At 41.4% G+C, this 21,169-nt stretch overlaps 1 protein-coding gene across 2 annotated transcripts in view; it reads left to right on the top strand.

Annotated features, from left to right (window-relative positions):
* Positions 1 to 19,428, top strand: part of AMER3 (APC membrane recruitment protein 3) — a 41,261-nt gene extending 21,833 nt beyond the window's left edge. For both annotated transcript variants that reach the window (XM_064435817.1, XM_064435818.1), the window contains exon 3: positions 14,249 to 19,428. The gene's annotated coding sequence lies outside the window, so the exon portion shown is untranslated. The remainder of the gene's footprint in view (positions 1 to 14,248) is intronic.
* The last annotated feature ends 1,741 nt before the right edge of the window (positions 19,429 to 21,169 follow it).

Here is a 21,169-nt window from a genome sequence, read left to right as displayed (position 1 = left end):
GTGCTATAACTGAAGGCACAAAAATTTAAAGTGAGCACAATACAGTGAGGAATAATAGCCCAGTACCAACCACTTCATAGGTGGAAAAAAATTCCTACCATGTAGGCAGCCTTCTCTAGCACCCAGGAAGAAAAACCTTACCTCAGTTAAGAGCTAGTTATTAATAAGTGACACAAATACTGAAAACCTTTTTTACTGTGCTTTCTGAGAGGGGATTAATGACTTTTTAGAGGAACTAGTTACTTAGTCTACAGCAACATAAATATCAAAAGCAGCATAATCAACTGAAAAATCTACTAAGTTATTGACACACAGAATATTTGTGGTTTTGAGGCATACCTGAAAAATCCATCTCAGTGACAATAAAAAATTGTGTGTTCATCCAAAAAAACAGAAAAGCCCATCCCTGTAACTTTAATTCTTTTCTTCACATTTCAACTTGTGCAGTTCCAATATCACAGTATAGAAAAAATAACGGGTAAAGTCCCATTATTAGAATAATTTGCCAATATTTCAGGAGTGCTTTCAAATGTCCCTTTCATTTATTGGCAGAACTACTACTTCCTCAGGTTTAACTGAGAAGTCCATTGTGTTTTTATTAGGCATTGGTATGATTTCTGATTCTTTAGGAAAATTCAGCTCTACTTTCCTGTGACCACTGTTTGATCTCTCTTCTTGAAAGTTTGAACATTTAAAATTGTTATTGACAGTAGGCTAATCTCCCTTCTACTGAACCTTGCTAAAGATCAATCTAATGTTAGGAAAAAGCATAAACCAATCAATGCTGTCTAACAACAGATCTGATTTTGCCTAAAGGTCAGGATCTTCTCAAGATGGGAAGGGGTCAGTGGTGGGACTGATTTCTGGTTTGCACTCCACTGTCAAATGTGGCAACTCTGAACCACTTTATAACTTGGAATTATTTCTTAACTGCATTTCTGTGAACATAAATACTCAAAAGTATGAAGCACACTGCATGTAGTCCACTGATTTCTTGAAGTTGTCTGTGTTTTATGCCGTGGGAGCTAACTAAAACCAAAATCTTTGTGTTTTTATCACAGTTCCACGTTTGGAAAACATCTATCATATCAATGAGATTTGTTTCAAAGAATAGCAAAGTATGAAGACTTAGATTCAATTTGTAGAAAAAACCCAAAACCAAACAACCAGAAATTACAAGATTCTGGAATTTCTTCCCGGTAATTCACAAGGCTGAACTCACATGTTCCATAGTTCAAGAATACTTCTGAGTAATTATGTATTCATGGATGAGAGAGGAAGAGAGAGGAAGAGAGAGAGAGAGTTATGATCAGACAGATATGATAGACAGAAATAGACTCCTGTCAGGGAGTTGTGGAGAGCAAGAAGGTCCCCCTGCACCTCCTTTTCTCCTGGCTGAGCCCCTTCAGCCACTCCTTATCAGATTTGTGCTCCAGCCCCTTCACCAGCTCTGGTCCCTTCTCTGGACTCGCTCCAGCCCCTTAATGTCTTTCTTGTTGTGAGAGGTCCAAAACTGAACCCAGGACTGGAAGTTCCTTGGCAGTGCCCAGCACAGAGGGACAATCACTGCCCTGGTCCTGCTGCCACACTATTTCTGACATATGAAGGAATTGCAATAAGCTACCTAATGGGGAACTGAGGTGTCATATGGTACCTCCTTCTCTTCGTCTCCAAGTTTTTTAGAAATTTTAGCCATAAAATACAGAAAACTTACTCCTGCTTACTGTGTCCTTTTAACCTCTTAAGTGACTTTCTGAAGAGGATGCAAATGGGAACTTGAAATAAGACACATGATTGAGTTATGATGTCTAAGTAGCCTCTTTTCATCTTTTAAATAAAACAGGGTGGTTGCATACTCATAGATTGGCTTTTACACTGTAGGGGCCTTTTAGCTGATTCATCTGCAGGAATACAAATGCTTACTAAACACAAATTATAACTGTGTAAGTACTCTGCTTTATCAAGTAGAGTTCCCTTTCCCAGAAGGTCAGGAGCAAGAAGAATGCCATATTCAGCTGATTGTGTTGTAACTGGGCACTCTTGGACTTAATTTCCCAGATACTGCAACCCATTCTATATTAATATCATTTAATGGACATGCAAGTTTACAATACAACGTGTCCTAATTTTTGGACATGGGGGGGAAGGGCTACAAACCAGCCTGTGCTGGGTTATGACATGAAAACAGGTCAGTGATTCAATATTTTCTTACAAAGCACTGGGTGAGCAACATTAACTGGCGGTAAAGGTGATAGTAAGTGACAGGACAGATTCTTAGGATTGATTAAGGACCATAAATATGCTGGATCCTCTCTTCAAAGGCTGTCAGTGTGGCAAGGGAATACTTGGGTGGCTAGGAAAAAGCATTCAGCAGTATAATCAAAATCTGGCAACATCTCTTCACACATTCATACTGGCCAATTTCCAGTTGGCAGAGCAACTCTATAGGGCCTGAAACAAGAGAGCACAGGGAAGCCTGCACTGATGACTGAAAAAGAGGAATGCAAAGATGACACAGAAATACTGTCTTCTCCATTCTCTGCAGTGCTGGGCATAGTTCAAATGCTACTGAAGAAAACTCAGCTGCACTTGTGCTCCTATCTTTTCATTTCCCTCTGCTTTCAGAGCAGAACCAGTAGCCCCAGTAGCACCTTGCATGTTCTTCATCTTTGTCCAAGCAGGTCTGCCTGGATCCAAGATCTGTTGATCCAATACCAGACTCCTGGTAATAACAGTTGGCAAAAAGACCTGCCAAACTTCCCACAGAAATGGTGTGTTTAATGTTTAGCATTAGGAGAAAGCTTATGGTGTCCCAAGAGGAGTATGTTACACCATGGAAGGGTTTGCAGAATAACTAACCTAAAATGATGTTTTCACCTGGCAGAAAAGCAAAGGATGGCTTAAGTTCTGTGGCACTCAGGACTACCATAGTGTGGAGGAGACACTAATTTCTCTTCAAGGGGAAGGGAAATGACCTCATATCTCGGCACAAAATCTGCCCCACTGTTCACAGCCCCTGTGATCTGTTGTACCCCATCACTGGCAATGCAAACAATTAAATCTGGCAGGAACCTAGAGGTTACAAAACTCAAAGGAAGTAATTTGGGCATTTGCACTTTTCCTACCCTGAGGTGTTTACCAAGGCACATCCTAGATGACTCACTGCTTTTCCTTCTTTTTTTTTTCTTTAAGAGGCTGATATTGCATAAAACCCACAAAGCCATACAGGCAGTTCTAAATAATAGCATTATAAAACTTACAGAACCTACTACAGCCCAGGACAATTGCTGTATTTATGTCATGAACACTGCTAAACATAGCACAGGAAGACTTCCTTTTCCCTTCCTCCCCACCCCACGCCTGGCTGACAGCTACGTTTGTCAGATTCACAGCCTCACAGTTAAAAAAAAAGTTAACTTCCAAAATTAAATCACCTCCTTCAGCAATGTGAAGAGAGTCACTTATACTAGTTAAGATGTCATTTATATGCATCTCTCTTGTTATGTGTATGACATATACTGAACCTAAAAGCAGGTTTTGAAAATAGATCTTTTTAAGATATACTAAAAGTGAGAAATTCCTAGAATATTTGCCTTTTTATTCTGTCAGAGGCAACTGAGTTTCTTTAACAATGAAAAACCTGATCTGTTGCTGGAGTTTGACTAACAATATCAAAAAAGGGCAAAAATACAATGCCAATACTTTAGAATGCTGCAAAACTGTCTTTTAGAACACACCCTACCAAAATGGATCCATTCTAAACTGCAAGCTTAAAGCACTCAAAGTCTTTAGCATCCTCAGTGCTTTTTCTTGTAGACCTTACCAGATCATGATGACTAAAATTTACAGTCTTGTGTGCCTAAATTTAGCTTTTAAAAGCAGATCCAAAATGCTGACTCAGCTTACATATTTCAGCTCTACATATTCCATTGGGTCAGACTATCGGGCCATAAAACAGGGAAACTCTAATTACATGAATAAAAGAAATTGAGGAATAGACAAAATCATCCTGCTATGAGCTAACTGCAGGCAACAAGGAGGGCATTAAGCAGATCAGCTCATCAATAATGGAGTATGGAGACTTGCAGCACTAAGTAGGTCAGTGGTACATGTTTCTGGTTTAGTCTTGAATAGTCACTCAGTAGCCTGCTCACAGTGAACTCCCACTGCCTTCCTTCTCTTCTTGCCAGGCAGTCTTCAGCATCACAAAATTCATCAAATCCTCCCATCCCTACAGAGAACTCATGGTCTGAAAATGTGTGGGGATTGGAGCTGGGTGTTGAGGCTGTCATCCAGGGATGTTGCCTTGAAAGGTGCATTGTAATTGTTTATTCTCTGGCAGCTAGGGGTTTGTAAGGAAACTGCAGTATGTGGCTGCTAACAGGTACAATTCCACATAAGTCCAGTCCTGACTTCTGTATTTAATGGAATGGCTCCCATCAACAGATGTTGCAGACTCTCACAAGTCCATGGGATTTTTTCAGAGATTTTAGTGGGTTCTAAATCAGTGCCTAAACCATAACATGACTAAACCATAACATTTTGTGGTATTTATATGGAGCAATACTGATTGCTGTGTTACTTTTGGTTCTTTGGCTAATAAAATAGAAGAAGAAGAATGGAGATGCACTATTTTGAAAGTTCTATTTTTCCTTAGAAGCTATAATCAATCATTTTTCATTATTTCAGTTAAAGGAAATTTGCTCTTTCTTCCTCTTTTTGAAATTGTAGCCACAAAATGTAAGTAGAAAACTGCCCAGTCAGCCTACCTGATACTTGCTGAGTCTGTGCTGAAATTATTTCAAAGCTGACAGAAGAGGAGCTGTCCAGTTCAAAGCCAACATCATTCAGCCCTGCAGGAGGATAGCACAAGTGGAAATGGAGAAGAAACTGTCTATTCAAAATTGTAGGCAACCATGACATCTAATACCTCCTTACAGAAATTGACTGACTTAAGAAATCTGCAGCAGAATCCTTCCTGGCCACAGCAATAACCAGCCAGGAGAGCCAAAGGCTGTGTAGAAAGCCAACCAGATTACTAATCCCTGAAAAGATTTAATGGACAATGTTTTTACTGTCACCAAACTAAATAAGAAAAACAAAACCAAACACAATTATTATTTCTCTAGGACTGCATCGATGGTGACAGCTCAGTGTGGCATACCACACATAGGAAAACTGAGGGATTTAATAACATCATAATTCTAAATTGCAGGCATTAGTCAGTCTGGCAATTTTAGCTGTTAAATAACACTTCTTATTTGGGTTAGCATGGGCACCAGCTAATACAGGACAGCTAATTAATTGTTCTCTATTCATAAGTTTCACTGAGAGTATCATAAAAAAGTCTATTCCTATCTCCTAAACTCTACAAAACATTCCTTATTACTTCTGTTAAATCAAAACATTTATTTGAAAATTAATCTAAAATTAATAAATATTCTAGAACATAAAAATTTTAAGTCTAATGTATTTGTCACCCCAGGGTGCTTTTCATTTGTTCTCCTCACTGTTCTTAACTGAACAAGTAATTTATGTGAGTAATGAAAATAATCTTATTGAGCAGCTTTTAATCTATTATTCAATAGCTAAAAGGAAAGTAAAAGTCACCCCTTGTATCAATAATTCAGCCTTGGTGCTAATGCAGCCATTCAGCTGCCCCCCTCACAAGGGCCTCATGCATTTTTAATGTGTTGGCTCTTTGTTAGGAGGTCAAAGATGTGACTTGTGGTTAGAAACACAGTTACCAGGTGAGGGAGGGTCAACTGAAGAAAATATTCCTATTGCAAGTGAAACAAATTAAACTGGCAGGAGCATAAAGGCAAACTGCACAGTCAGGTCCTCAGTGCCTGACTTTGCTGAGGACCAAAGAGATAAAGGCCAGCTGCCAAGGTTGCCCTGGCTGGTAAAGAACTGAGACCTCTCAGCAGTGCCAGGGGCGCTGAACAAACTTCAGCCAGGTTGGTCTGATGGGGTCACAAAGGATGTGCCCCAATTCAGCCTCTCCTCAGGTACTGTTTGTTCCCCTACCTGGATCTGAACCCACATTCTGGGACAGGCACTTTCTCCAGAGCACCACAGACAGAGGTCAAGGGTCTGATGACAGCAGTATTTCCCTCAGAGCCAAATTTTTACCAGTTTGGATGGTGCTATAATTTGGATACCTGCCAAAAGCATCAACCCTGGGCTGCCTGGACCAGATCTCACCACCTAATGAATCCACCTGATCTCTTTAGCTTTACTTCCACTGAGGCATTTTTGGAGACTTGCTCTTTAAACACCATAACAGTTTAGAAAGCCCTGGGGCACGGATGGCTTTCCTTGGTCTACCTTTCTTGCCATGTGTGAATCAAGCACCTGCAAGAAAAAGAACTTGGTTCACAAGGCTTTTTTGTCTGCTAATAAATCCCTCTGAGAGTGTCATTTTCTCTAATAATACGGTTGCCTTCTTTGGAAAAGATTAGCATGTCAAGGAGTCTCTTGGGGAGGATTCTACAACCTCTGAGCACAGGCAGGCACCATCTCCTCTCAACGGTGGCACAGAAAACTCCTGAACTGATACTAGAGACAGATGAACTTTTAGACCTCTGCCAAGAAGAGGTACAGGTGACTCTGGAACCAAGCAGCTGCTGGTATCTTTGCATGCCTTCCCATTCTGTCAGACTGAGGGCTTCTGGTACAAATTGAACCCTGCTCATGTGTTTCTGGAATAAAGTACTCCTTCCCCAGTATGAGAAGCTGTCCCAGTCAAAGTTACTCCTCTGCTAAAGGGTCAACAAGTCAGCTGATCTTCTGTACTGGAAATGGTTCCATTTTATTTTTACATCTTTAGGTTTAAACTCTGCATGTCCCAGCATGTTTTAGGGCAGAAAGAGTAAGGGATTTGCCTTATTTCATCATGGCTCAAAATGAAGCCAATAAATTTTTATGTAATATTTGGCAATTCTCTCTAGCTCTATTTATTGCTGTCCAGCCTTCTTCAGTAAGAGGAAATGATATTAATTTGTTACTGAGAGTGGAAGCATTCATTTTACATCTGGAATTGTTCCAGATGGAAGTCTTGCTCCCCTGTGTGTCACATCACTGCTTCATGTAGATTTCCATTCCAGTGGAGCTTACCAAATCTTATACAGACCTACATAATGGCTGTTTATGACCAAAACACACAATTAGCCTTATAAATACATTAATAAGTAAAAGTGAGGAGAATTTTGTAAGCTCTAGCACCAAGTTGACCATAGAAAACCTTCAGGCAAAAGTCAATTGCAATTTCAGTTTTTCAGGAGCAAAGAATAAAGATCATGTAACCATTTCTGTTGCTGCCATGACCACATGTTCCAGACCTGAATGTCTGATTTCCTACCCTTTACTGTCCTTCTCCTCGCACGTTAAATGCTGTATAAATCAGGATCAAGTTTTGGGGCTGTACTCCAAAGGGCTAGAAATGACAATGCGAAACAAACACCCACAAATAGATACAGACAGACGGAACAGTATAAGAAAAATGAGAGCACCCTTTGGCCCTTCAGAATTTGAAGTGTCATCAAGGTTTTCATACCTTTATAAATGGACTTCCAAACACAAGAAGCCCCATGGAACACAGCATTACATTTCTTCAATGGAAGTGTAATAAGGAGAGAGGGAAGACTCTGATTGTTGACTAGTCATGAACAACAACCAGTATTTAAGAAGACTAGGATACAACTGACAGGCTGAGATTGGCCCTCAGAAGCCTTGGAAGTGTCAACCACCAAATCATGGGTCTTACAGAGTAAGATAAATGAGGGAAAATACACAAAGCAACATGTATTTGGGTTTGCATAATCAAACAGAAAAACACTGATTTCAAATGACAGCATTCTGAGTAGATATGAACAGGCAAAACTCTGCTTACCAAGGCCAGAGGAAAGGCAAATTTTGATACCTTAGAAGTAATATAAACAGAGCGTGAACTACAGCCTTAGACATATGGATAAAAGGATTTTATGCACAGAATAAAACAGATGCAGACACAGCCTGCATATGAGAACAGACAGAGAATTTTCGAGTCAAAGAGCAGTGCAGTGACTTGCAAGATGGTGGGCTGTACCAGCAAAAGAAAAAGCGTTGGCTCAGAACAATTAATTGCAAACATACTTAGAGCAGTTTGCTACTTACTCTTGGTTGCTGGGATCTTGTTTGCTGACTCTAACTTTAGCCAGTCAGCAAATACACCCTAAATGTGAAACATGAGCATGACATGGAGTTCATTGCAACCCAGACTGACTGTGCCCTGCAGACACACAGCCAGCTTGTACTTGGCAATCAGTGAGCCAGATGCAATTGGAACACTGCTAACTGCCTGTAAATGATGCATTTTTTTAAAAACTGAACTATTTGAGGGAGTGTATTGCATTCATTACCATTTCAATCAACAGGAGCACAATGCAGCACTGACGAGATTTAAATGACTATCCAATATAAATAATCTGAAAGGCTCGCGATAGCTGGGACAGAGATTATTTACAGATTATTTCATTATAGGCTTCCTATTTGGCTAAGATATTGCACATGTGAACTTGTCCCATGCTTCAGCCTTAGCTGTGCAGGCAGCTCTTACAGTGAGAGAGATAAGAAAAGAAATAAGGTTGAGGAAGGCGTAATGGAGGCATGGAAAATTGATTTTCAGACTGTGACCTTGACTCAGAGGTTGAACGTGAGCTGTGAAGCAGACAATGAGGACAGGAACAAGCTGCAGACAGCAGAACAGCAAACTTTGCTTGGAATTAGAGATTACAGACAAATTCTGAAGCCTGTCCCTGCCCCCATAATCAAGTGCAGTAAGCATGTGATGATATTTAAACTTGCAGGGATCGTTGGGTATTTATGAAAACACAACAGAGCTCACACATTGTTTCTCTCAGAAGGAGAACATTTCAGAAGGCTGTTATTCATGCCACTTGAGATGAAGAAAAAAGTGAAGAGAAATTTCTATACAATGCATCAGCTATTTTATCACATTCTGATGATTTCATTTGTTCACATGCTCATAAAATATTTAATCTAACTAATTTTATGCTCTGAAATTTTTTTATGGTGGTTCTGAAGTAATGCAATGTTTTACAGAAAGAATGTAGTCATGAAGGAAGAGAAAAACACTGGTTTCTGATAAACCACATGTGGTGTAGTTAAGAAAAGCAGGGAAAAGTGGCTAGAGTGGTTTAAAATTTGCAGTTTGTCACCAGCTTATGGGGTCAGACACAAACTGTTCAGAACTAGAGAACAACCAAGGACCATGTTACTATTACAGGACTGTTTCTCCAGCAAGAAGCAGTTAAAGGGGCTCTGTATTTATTTTCTTTCTGTGCTTTTTCTATTGTGTAGCTGAGGGAAAGAAGGAACTAGCAAGTTAGGCTAGGTCCGCATTCAGAATGCATTGTCAGCACAGGATCACGTATTCTAATATATGCAGTATATTATGCTGGCACAGCATTTCAATGCAGCTTATAACAGCAAAAAAAAAGGTTTTTACAGTATAACATCTTGATTACCTGGAAGTGACAAGTTGGTTTTTATGCACAAGTGACTTCAGGCAAGATAACTATTTGTTGGGTCACACCCCAGGTGCTGATCTGTGCAAACCCTGCCTTCACAACATCTGTAGAACAGGCTTGGCCTTTGAGCCTTTACTCTACCTAGAAAACACTGCTTGGTCTTCTAAAGACCTCTGGAGTAGCATATAAGGACTGGAAGAGGACAGGAAACATGAAATAGATTTTTTCTAAAGCTCATTCTGACAAAGACTGAGAATTTGAGTTCCACAAGCAAACAAAACTACACAGTGTTCACAGATATAATATTATATTACAGCATCAAGGTCCTCTGTCCCTTACACAGAGATCCTCTGAGCTCACAGAGCACCAGCACAGCTGCAGTATTTCTATGTGAGTGATCAGCCTTCAACAGGATTAAAACACAACCCAGCAGTATTGGGAATTTCTTACAAAATGTGTTTCTGAATAGAAATAACAGCACTTATTTTTGTTAGTGTGCAGTAGTGTGCTCAAGGTGCCATCCTGAAATGGTACATGCCCTGAAACTGAAGTGATTGGAAAAGAAAACCCCTCAATTAAAAAAAAAAAAAAATCAGGTTAACTCATGATTACAGTTTTTAAAACAATACTTTTTTATGGAAAGGGAGTTTTTGCATATCTTCACAGCACACCATTAAGATAGAATATCTCTCTGTTCTGTGCATGCTGATTATGATCAATTGTGTTCTACTGTAAAATCTTCTAGGTAGTGAGGCATTTTTTCTATTTTCCTGGAAGCATATTATATTGTTCCAGTAAAATGGAGTTTTCACAAATACTCTTTAAACTTTTGAAAAGCAGCATATTCCCCAATCTGAAAATCATTCCATCATAAAATTCCTAGCTAACTGTCAATCTACACAACCAGCAAGGGCAATGAGCTCTGAATGATAGCAGAGCTATTAAATAACCTTGGCATCAAGGTTACAGCAGTTCAATGACCAGGCTAGACAAAGAATGCTTCAGGGAATTTCCTCATGGTAAAAACAGCTCCTGCAAAGGGCCTGCCTCAGTTTCCCATTCCCAATGTCTACTAAGTTAATCAATTTGGTTTTTTTTTTGAGGTGGGGGGGGGATGGCGGTGGCAGTGGGGCAGAGGTGGGAGGCACTGAAGTCTCTATTCATCTCTTAACTGATGTTGTTATTAAGCTTCCAGTTCAGATTTCTTGACTTAGAATCAGCATCTCCTGTTCCTCTTCAACTGCAATCAAAAGGTTTTCCCCAGCTTGGAGAGGCCACGTTAGTCCAATCTTCCATCAGATGCATGTTGAACTTCACTCATTCAATCACTCTCGATTCTCAGGCTGACATAACAGGCATATCTTTGTCCCAGATGAGAGAAGGAGAAATCTTACAATGCAAGATTCTGCTTCCCAAGCCCTTAGGGGGACAGTGGCCCTACATTCTATCTTGCTCCTGATAATAATAACTCCCAAGACACTCTTCTCTCTAGCAAAGGCTATATCAAATATTTTTTAAACAGATTTCCTTAGGCACACAAGCAATTGATCTTGCAAAACATCCCTTCTGGCCTTAAAGGCCCAGTGTTCAAAGTCTGTACAACGAGGCTTATAAATTCAACTGATAAAAGTCACACCAGAAAAAAAGAGAAGAAACATCAAACATGATTGTAGCAGGAAGGAACTGAGAGCTAGAACATCACATCACACACAGTTTTAATTTGCAGGTAGAGTGGAGATGTCGTGAAAACTTCATCATAAAAGGGGACCAGCTCAGGAACAGAGTAATTTAATAATGCCAGTAAGGACTGAGCTGATCTTCACTCACAAACTCTAGAGAATCTGCAGATGGAATGACTGTGCTGCTGCCTAGGAAATACTAAAAAGTCAGGAGTTTTGTGAGAGGGCTGGACTTAGCAGGGATGATGATATCAGAAGTTGCAGGCTGCAATTGCCAGACACACAGTCAGGACCTGAAAATTCAGCTACCAGACCTTCCCAGGACCCTGCTGCAGCCCTCTCCTCTTCCCCCTGCTGCTGTTCTGCTGTGCCACCTCGTGCTCACCAGCTGACACTGCTGCATGGAACGGGACACCTGCACGTCATTAAAGTCCATGTTGGGCTTTGTGAGACCAGAGAAATGTAAACCTGTGCCCACTGACACAGCTGGAAACAGGACACGTGAACGTGGAACCCTGCACCATCAAAGTCCTTTCTGTGAAGGCCGAGATGCTCACTGATGTTTTTAGCCTTTCAGAGATTAGAGGCAGAATTTTGAGTTCATTGTAATGCAGATTGTTAGGGTAGACCTGCGTGGTGGACATTTTCCACAGCTGCTACCAGAGCCATTGCACTGTCTGCTGTCCTTGTCCTCTGGGCTGTGTAGCAGCATGTCCCAGGGCCCAGAGCAGGGAATACACCTTAAGAAATTCCCTGTCCTTTACCAACTTTGATGCTGATGTGTAGTATTTTGAATAACCACATGTCTACCTCGTGTTTTTTACTTACCTCACTGTAAGATGGATGACACTTATTTATTTCACCAGAGTGACAGAGCTTTGGCATGATTTTTCACAGCAGATGGGGCTTTAGAGATCTGCAAACGACATTGCTTTAACAAACTGGCAGAAACACCTCTCTGATGACAGGGCACACACTGGGAGCTTCGCAGAGTACATTCAACAGAAGGAAGCACAGCAATCCAAACAGCTGAAGGTCTTTGCATTTAGCAGATTTTCACAACATTTGTCCAGACATATCCATATTCTTTGATTTTTTCAGGAACTGCCGACATTCAGGTTACATGGGGACTTTCAGGTGTCAAACCCCTCACTTTAGGCAAGCATCCTGAATGACTTGGGCACGGTGAAGAAACTCTAAGCAAAAAACTGTAGAAATTGTACAACTTGGGAGTCAACCTGACAAACTCCTCAGTGCAGTCGACCTGGCCTCATCAATCCTGCCATGAGAAGCCCGATCACACAATACATCTATTATATAAAAATGCCGCAGCCTGAGCCGCACAGAAGGGCCGTGCCCAGGGGATGGAGCCGGAGCTCAGCCGCGAGGGGTCAGTGCTCCACCAGCAGTGTCGTTCTTGGGCTCCGCAGGGAAAATCCGCTCCCACCGCACATGCGAGAGGGGGACACTGCTTCATCGGTGCCTACTAACCCGTGGAAAAACAGCCTCCAGATCAAGGAAAACAAACCGTAGCAAGCTTATGAATATCACAAATTCCAGTGCTGGCCTGCCAAATACCACTGCAGTATTTGTGTTTGGGATTCTCAAAGGATTAGGCCTCCTCCTTGCTTGGGAAGCGTGCCTGGGTCAGCAGAGCAGGCGGGAATGCAGCTATTCCCAGCACTAGGCACGGGCACAAACCGGGGAGGAATTTCTGCTGCTGCCTAGGGACACTGACAAGCTGATGGTGTACAGGAACTAAGCATCAGTTTCCGAGTAAGAACAATCCCTTGAGTATTGAAGGAGTATAAAGATATCTTATATTTACATTTCCAGTTACATGAAATATATAGTATGCGGACAATAACTGTTTTTTACTTAAGTGAGCCACCTCTAAGCACATTTTAAATTTTTTTCTGGTTTCTGGAGTGACTTTTGTCAGTTGAATTTCCAACCCTATTTTACATGCTTCAGAGCTTTCACTGAGAATTGGGTAAGAGCAAGCTCCCACTGCCACAGAGATGGCTTTGGTGACCAAGTTCCCCCCTGTACATCAGTCAGACGGCCCAGTCACAGTTCTGGAGCCTGCTCCTCATAAAGGGCAGAGGTTGCAGCTGGCACAAGGGAATCAAGAGTGCAGCAAGGGCCATACTCTGAATTGCATCCATTGAGCTTGTTAGCCCCAATACACCAGAGAGGTCTGTCTCACCTGATCTGATAATATTTTTAGGAGTTTTTCAAGCAGGTGCTTATCAAGAACCATCCAGGGGAGGAGCAGGCATATTCTTTCCTCTACTGCCTCATTCAGCCTGGACTTCTTTACATTAGTGGCTTCCAACCCATGAAGAGAATCATTTAGATGTGCTCGAGAAAAGGACTCTGCCTGCAAGGGGACACAAATGACACCAGAAACAGATTGATTTGTCCTAATGTATTTGTTCTGTTTTAGTGCCACTGCTGCTTGTGACAGCAGTAGAGATAGAGATGTCACAGGAAAGGAACAGGACAATGACAAAGAAACTGAAAGCTGAGAGGTCTGGGCTGGGTGGAGGGGCAATGGGAAAGCTGCAGTTGGTAGGAGAATATGAAAGCAAACCAGGACTGATTGTAGCTTTCCACCTTGGGTTCTTTAAGTGAGATTCTTATGCAAAAAAGACTGGGAAACCATTGCACTGCATCACTGGAAAAAAAATCACAAAGCTATTACCACATTTTTAGAAATAGTGAGGGCTTTGGGGGTTGCTTTACTTATCTCATGAAAATTCAGAAGCCTAATGACAAAACTCCTGCTAAAGAAACACTTGCAGGAACATGCAGATGGCATGTGGTACACAGTTGACAAGTTACTCTAGACTAGTTTGTCTAAACAACAGGAGATTTTTATGTCATAGCTAATCTCATCCTGATTGCATTCTGATGGTAGCTAGTTTTTATTTCTGGTTTCAGTTATTTTCCTTAATTTACTCACCAATACATTTTAAATAAAAATCTGAAACAAATATGCAAACATTTAAGATGTTTTTCCTTATATTGCAGGTGCAACACTGAAGAATTTGTAGATATGGATGCACCCCCAACACAGCATAGCATGACAGTTCCATGATGCTATACCAAGACCAAAATCAACAAGGATTTCTCTCTGGAGATCTCACCAGAAGTGTTGCAGCAGAAAATCATGCCAGTCTATTGGAATGACAGGCACAGTTAGGAGTTCTGGACAACCACACACCCCTGAAGCCATAGTTGCAGATGGCTGGTAACTCATACTCTTTTTTAAAAACAAAACCAAACCCAAGTTCGGTAGGGTTTTGAAAAAATTCATGCCGTGATAATGTTTAAGAAAAAAATGATAGCATAATTCTGTCATATCGTGCCACACAACAATTGAAAATATCACTATATTTTTAAAATACAGGTATGTGCAGAATGAGCTTTTATTTGGGAAGCTGTTCTGAAGAGATAAAATAGTTTTCTGTTGTACTAATTTTTCTTTAATTTTAGAGAAAATCTTTATATATTTTATGGCAACAAAGCCACAAGGTTCTAGACTGCAAATTACAATGGTATGGCAAGATACTGCCTAGGAAAAGGTATTTTTTAAACAAACAAAACTATCAGGAAGCATAATATAGGATGCCCTATATGCCCAAAACCATGTGTTTATCATAGAAGAAATTGTGAGTAGAATAATGAATTGTATGTGAAAATCACTATCAAAAAGATTAATTGATTCCATTTTAAATGAGAGAAAACATGTTTTTAATATCCATGATAACAGCTGCACTTAACTTATATGAAGTCTTCCTTTTCTAATTGAAAAGCTATTCTCCAAGTACTAGATAAGATATGCTGTTAACCCAGTTTTCTTTTTTTTTTGTGGCATTCTTGGAGTTAGTTTAACAGTCATTTTCATACCTCAGGTTGAACCTGGTCTCGGCTGTCTTATATTTTGAGAATAAATTGAAAAAAAAACCTACATCTACATGCTTTGTAGACAAAATTTGATGATTAAATGGTCCGCTGCGGCCATGGTGTGTTTATAGAGATCTTTCCAAGCTCCTTGTTGGTATCCTGTCTTGGACAGTATTTGGGGGCAGTATCTTTCCCCTGAGATTTGCTGTCATGGGGAAAAGTGGAAGAAGGACATGAGTCTGGGAACTGCAGCAAGGGAAAACTGCCTTAGATTAGATGCCTGAATTTTGATGTCAAAAGTTAATTTCTACCTTTGATCATTAATAATGTAAAGAACATATAACCACAGTATTTAAGAGATATCTGCATTTTGCAGAATCTGGGTTTTAAAATGCATGATATAGCAGGACTAGGAAGTTACAAAAGTGAAATCACATCCCCTAGCTATGGAGCTTTCTCAGTATTACTTGACACTTACAAAGAGGAGAGCTTCTCTCTCTAACACTCCAAGACTGCCAGCACAAATCAACTTTGAGAACGCACTCATTTTACCACAAGTATCTCCTGGAAATATAGATTATAAGGGGCTAAGATCCTCTTTCATGGCACACAATGGTATTTCTGAAGACTGCTTTGAAGTTGCCATTTAACCTACAAAAGCCTGAAACACCAAGGAGTTTGTCATACAGGCATTTTTCCTTAAAATACTAAGGGACACATTAGAATTGAGCTAAACAAATAATAATAAACATATTCCAGCAACAGACAGTCTGTGCAAAAGCTGGTTGTTCCTCACACAAGCGATCCCTTTCCTTTTGTAATTACCACAGTAGCCTCCTTCAGCTCACCAGCATTTCTCGTAATGAAGAGCCCAGAGACTCAAGGACCAGAGGCATAATTTCTCCTCCTTGCAGCACACTGCACATCTCTTCCCTGGATTTCAGGCTGAGTGACTGACTTCATGGAGGAAAGCAAAGGCAACAGAAAGAAAAGTCATCTTGCTCCCACATACCAAAGGAGACAGTATTTTGGTGGAGACTGTTTTTCCTACCCTACGGGCACAGAGCAACAAATGATTTGTCTAACTTTATTTACCTCCAGGTGTCTAGGTCCAGCATTGACATAAACAGCCTTTCCAGGTCCCTCTGGATGGCATCCCTTCCCTCCAGCATTTTGATTGTTCCACATATCTTGGTGTCACTGGCAAACTTGCTGAGGTGCACTTGGTCCCACTGTCCGTGTTAAATATGGCCGGTCCCAAAGCCAACCCTGGAGGAATGTCACTTGTCTCTCTCCAGCTGGACATCAAGCTGTTGACCACCACACTTTGAGCGCAACCATACAGCTACTTCCTTACCCACTGAGTGGTCCTTCCACTTTCCGGTTAAAAGCCAAGGATGTCATGTGGGACAGTTTCAAATGTTCTGCACAGGTTCATGGAGATGTGACTTGCTCTCCCTTTGTCCACTAGTGCTGTAACATCACCAGATTTCACAGAATGACTGGTTTGGAAGAGACCTTCAAGATCATGGAGTCCAATCCATGCCCTAACAGCTCAACTAAACCCTGACACCCAGTGCCACATCCAGTCTGTTTTTAAACACACCCAGGGATGGTGACTCCACCACTTCCCTGGGCAGACTATCCAGAACTTTATCACCCTTTCTGTAAAAAACTTTTTTCCCTAATATCCAACCTATATTTTCCTTTGTCAGGCATGATTTGTCCTCAGTGAAGTCATGATGTCCCAATCACTTCCAATATTTTCCACATGCCTTAACACAGTTTCCACAATGATCTGTGCTATGACCTTGCTGGGCACAGAGGTGAGACTGACTGGTCTATAGTTCTCCAGGACTCTGTTTAATTCCTTTTTAAGGATGGGTGTTATTTTTCCCCCTTTTACAGTCATTGGGAACTTCACTGGACTGCTGTGACTTCTTGAAATATGATTAATAGCGGCTCATCCACTTCTTCCACTACTTCCCTTAGGACCTGCAAATGAATCTTGTCAGATTCCATGGACCTTTGCACCTTCAGGTGGCTTAGATGTTCTTGAATATGAACTTCTCCTACAGTGACAGCTCTTCATTTTTCCAGTCCTTGCTTTTGCCTTCTGTGACTCAGCCAGTGTGGCTGGAACACTTGTTAGTGAAAACCAGCAAAAAAAGGTCTGAGTAACTCAGTCTTCTCTGCATTCTGAGTAACCAAGCCTAATGTTTCCTTCCAGGCAGGGCTCATTATTTCCCCAATCTTTCTTTTATCACTGACATACCTATGGAAGCTATTCTTGGTGCCCTTGCTGTCCCTGACCAGATTTCACTCTGTCAGGGCTTTAGCTTTCTTCACCTAATCCCTGTCTGCTTGCACAATGCTGGTGAGAACAATTTCTGTGTATTCCTACATTTTCTTGCTTCCATTCACATTGACTTATTTTTTTTGTGTTTGTTCAGGAGCTTCTTGTTCATCCATGCAGGCTTCCTGGCCTTTTTACCTCATTTCATCTTTTTTGGGATGCCTTTCTCCTGAGCTTGGAGGAGATGATCCTTGAGTATCAACCAGCTTTCTTGAACCCCTTTTCTCTCCAGGGCTTTACTTCATGGTATCCTACCAAACAGATCCCTCCTTAAGAGACCAAAATCTGCTCTCCAGAAATCCAGGGCAGTGATCTTGCTGTGGAGCCTCCTCACACTTGCACCCTGACACTCTAAGGTCCTGGGTTCAATCCATGCTGCCAAAAGAACAACTATGGGTCTGCATTACACACCATGGAAAAAATGCTTCTGGGTAGTCTGTTCCAGCTCTCCCTGTGGAGCTGCATGGCTACTGATGCAATGTTGGGGAAAGCTCAAAAATCTTTGGGGCTTAATCAATCTCCATTTAAATAAGCAAGAGAAAATTCCCCTCCTCGAGGTCATATTAAATAAGGTGTTTACTAAGATTGTCTGTACATGAGTTTAAAGGAGAATCTTTAAATTAAATTTGTTATATTACCCAAGCAACATCTCTTTAACAAATGAAGACAGGCTGGTGAAATTAATGTGAATTTTAATATTCACTGCATGTAAGTATTCCATTTCTCATGCAGTATGTAGCTGTGAGAACAGCCTGCCTTCAGCCTAACATATTGTCATTCCCCTTTGGTGTTAGATGGATTTTTTAAACTTTTCAATGGATGTAACAGAAAATTAAGATAAAATATGAAAACTTCTTCAGATTTTTGTGGGTACAAAACTTCAAAGCAGCTTGCATGAAAATATTCACCTACTTCCTGTCCTGGTTTTGCAAGACTGGGAGCAGTGACTGATGGTGTCCAGACAAAGATCAGAATAATAATTAAAAGAACAATATGTTTATGCTGAAGACAACATCTAAAAAGGAAAAAAGGGGTTTCCCCCTCCCCTCATCTTATGGTTCATTAAAATGTAAAAAAATTGTTCCGGAAAAATTATTTAAAGTAAAGCCGTATTCTTCTCAAGACATCAGTTCTTGACATTTCTTCTTTTAATGCAGAATTCATTGGAATTCCCAGCACAAAGGCCAGGTACCTGAGTACCCTTAACAAACCCACATGTACTGCTATGAGTGGAGAGAGCACTCACCCCTTTAAAAACTGCAGTGCAAATAATCTCATACTAGTAAAAACGTCTGAAAAAATGTAGGAAGAAATACCAGACTCACATGAATTGTCAGGTAAGTGTTCCTTCCAAAAGCAAAGTATTAAAACAGCAGTCAGGTATCCCAGGAAGGGATGGGAACTTAGGCACAAGACCCAGAGCAACACTTGCTTCACTCACAATATTCCATTGTTCTCAGTAAGTTGGAGCACTTGGTGGCAGGATATTGGAAATTCTGACACTTTACAGCAAATGAACAGGACGCACAATAAAGTTGCAGGTAAAATGAGGAATATTTAAGAGAGAACAATGTTGCATATTCTGACTTCTACTTAAGGAAAAGAATGAAACTTCTTGATCAACAATGTATATGCATGGTACATATATATATATAATAATAATAAGTGTGTATACACACACTTAAAAAAAGGATTTGTGTAAACTTAAGTTCAAGAATAGGGAAGAAATATCAAGCAGGTACCTTTTGAAAATCTGAGTAGCAGATTAATAAAATTTCAGTACAAACATGGTTTATTATGTAACTAAGATACATGCATTTATATGCTGTTTAACCTATTTTGTTAACTATTTTTCATATATGTCATATCTAATGTACATATGCTTTCTGTATTATATTTTAGTTACCATATTCTACATTACATATTAAAGTCACTTGGATTCAGTGTTGTTTGTTCTCTAGTCAATACCACATTATTGACATTATTGAATTACCCTTTCCAACTCTGCAAATTCTTTATTCAGAAAAAAAAAACCCCTCTTACTGCTTATGAATAATTTATTTTCTTTAAATCCCCAGCCTATATCAAAGGGATAAAGAGGCAAAATTCACTTCTTAATTCTTCTCCTCTGTATAGGATTGCTTTATCAGTCAATCAGCGCTGGCAGAATCAGAATATCAAGATCAAAATACTGTAATCTTATTCTGATAGTCTTATATTGAATATTTAAATTGATTCAGACATAAGCATCTGTCACTCAATTACAAGGACTTTTAAAGTCCTTTTAACAATTTGCTTAATGTTAGCATAATTGTAACCCTGAATTAATGCTCCTAAGTAGAAAATTGCACAAAGGGAAGGAAGGAGCCCAGTTTTTCCGTGAAGGAACACCAATATAATGAAAGCTGGCACAACCTGAAATGCAACAGCAGTCACACAAGTGCAAGAAAGTACCAACACGCATATTCCTATCAGGGATCCTCTAGAAGGTGCATCTTGAGTAATGAGCAAGGCAATGATAATGAAAATAAAGGGAGCACGGCTCAGTTGATGATGCATTAAGAAGGAGCACCTTGTTTAACACACATGGAACAAAGAAAGGCATGTTGCTGTCATTGCAGAAATTAACAAAACGCCATAAAGCACACACCAGGTGGTGCCCTAGGAGTGTGCCAGATAACAGCCCACGGTGCTCTTCTGTACCTTCTGGCTGAGCATGTTTTGGCACAAGCAGGGCTGGAACACTCGCCCGATGCTGCAGAACCCTGCTCTGCTCTGCCGCACAATTCCTACAAACCAACGGCCCCAACTGTTTCCAGCTGAGCAGCTTGTGCCCCAGGTCCCAGCTTCTATCACAAAGCCCATTAAACGTGAAGTGCTCACCTGAACCTGTGTGCTTTGAACACAGAAACTCGAGAGGCTCTGCCGAGCCGTAGAGAGCAAGGCTCACCCCTGACTGCTCACCTCCCCGCGGGGATGATCCTCAGGCAGCCCTGGATCCTCGGGCCTCCGATAACAGCCTTGAACCAAACTACCCAGGTCTCTTCTACCACGGGGATTTACCTGCTCGACATCTGGGCCCGCCCATCCCTCACGGCACCTGTGTCCCCCGTCCCTCACGGTACTTATGCTCACCCGTCCCTCATGGTACCTGTGCCCACCGCCCCTCACAGCACCTGTGCCCACTGCCCCTCACAGCACCTGTGCCCACCCATCCCTCATGGTACCTGTGCCCCCCGTCCCTCACGGTACCTGTGCTCCCCCATCCCTCATGGCACCTGTGCTCACCCGTCCCTCATGGTACCTGTGTTCCCTGCCCCCTACAGTACCTATGTTCCCCGTCTCTCACGGTACCTGTGCTCCCCCATCCCTCATGGCACCTGTGCTCACCCGTCCCTCACGGTACCTGTGTTCCCCACCCCTCATGGCACCTATGTTCCCTCATGCCCCTCACGCCCCTCATGGTACCTGTGTTCCCCGCCCCTCACGGTACCTGTGTTCCCTCATGCCTCTCACGCCCCTCATGGTACCTGTGTCTGCCCGCCCCTCACGGCACTCCCCGGTGGGATGCTGCTCATACCCACCTCACCCCACGAAGCCCCCGAATCACGCACGAGGACTAAGCAGGAGGGATTGGTATTCCTGGAGGGCAGGCTGGGAAGCAGCCTGAGGGTGCCGACCTTCTGCTC

Source organism: Passer domesticus, chromosome 11 (assembly GCF_036417665.1).
Source record: "Passer domesticus isolate bPasDom1 chromosome 11, bPasDom1.hap1, whole genome shotgun sequence".
Taxonomy (NCBI): domain Eukaryota; kingdom Metazoa; phylum Chordata; class Aves; order Passeriformes; family Passeridae; genus Passer; species Passer domesticus.
Note: the sequence above shows the minus strand (reverse complement) of the source record. Positions and strands in the feature narration are given on the sequence as shown.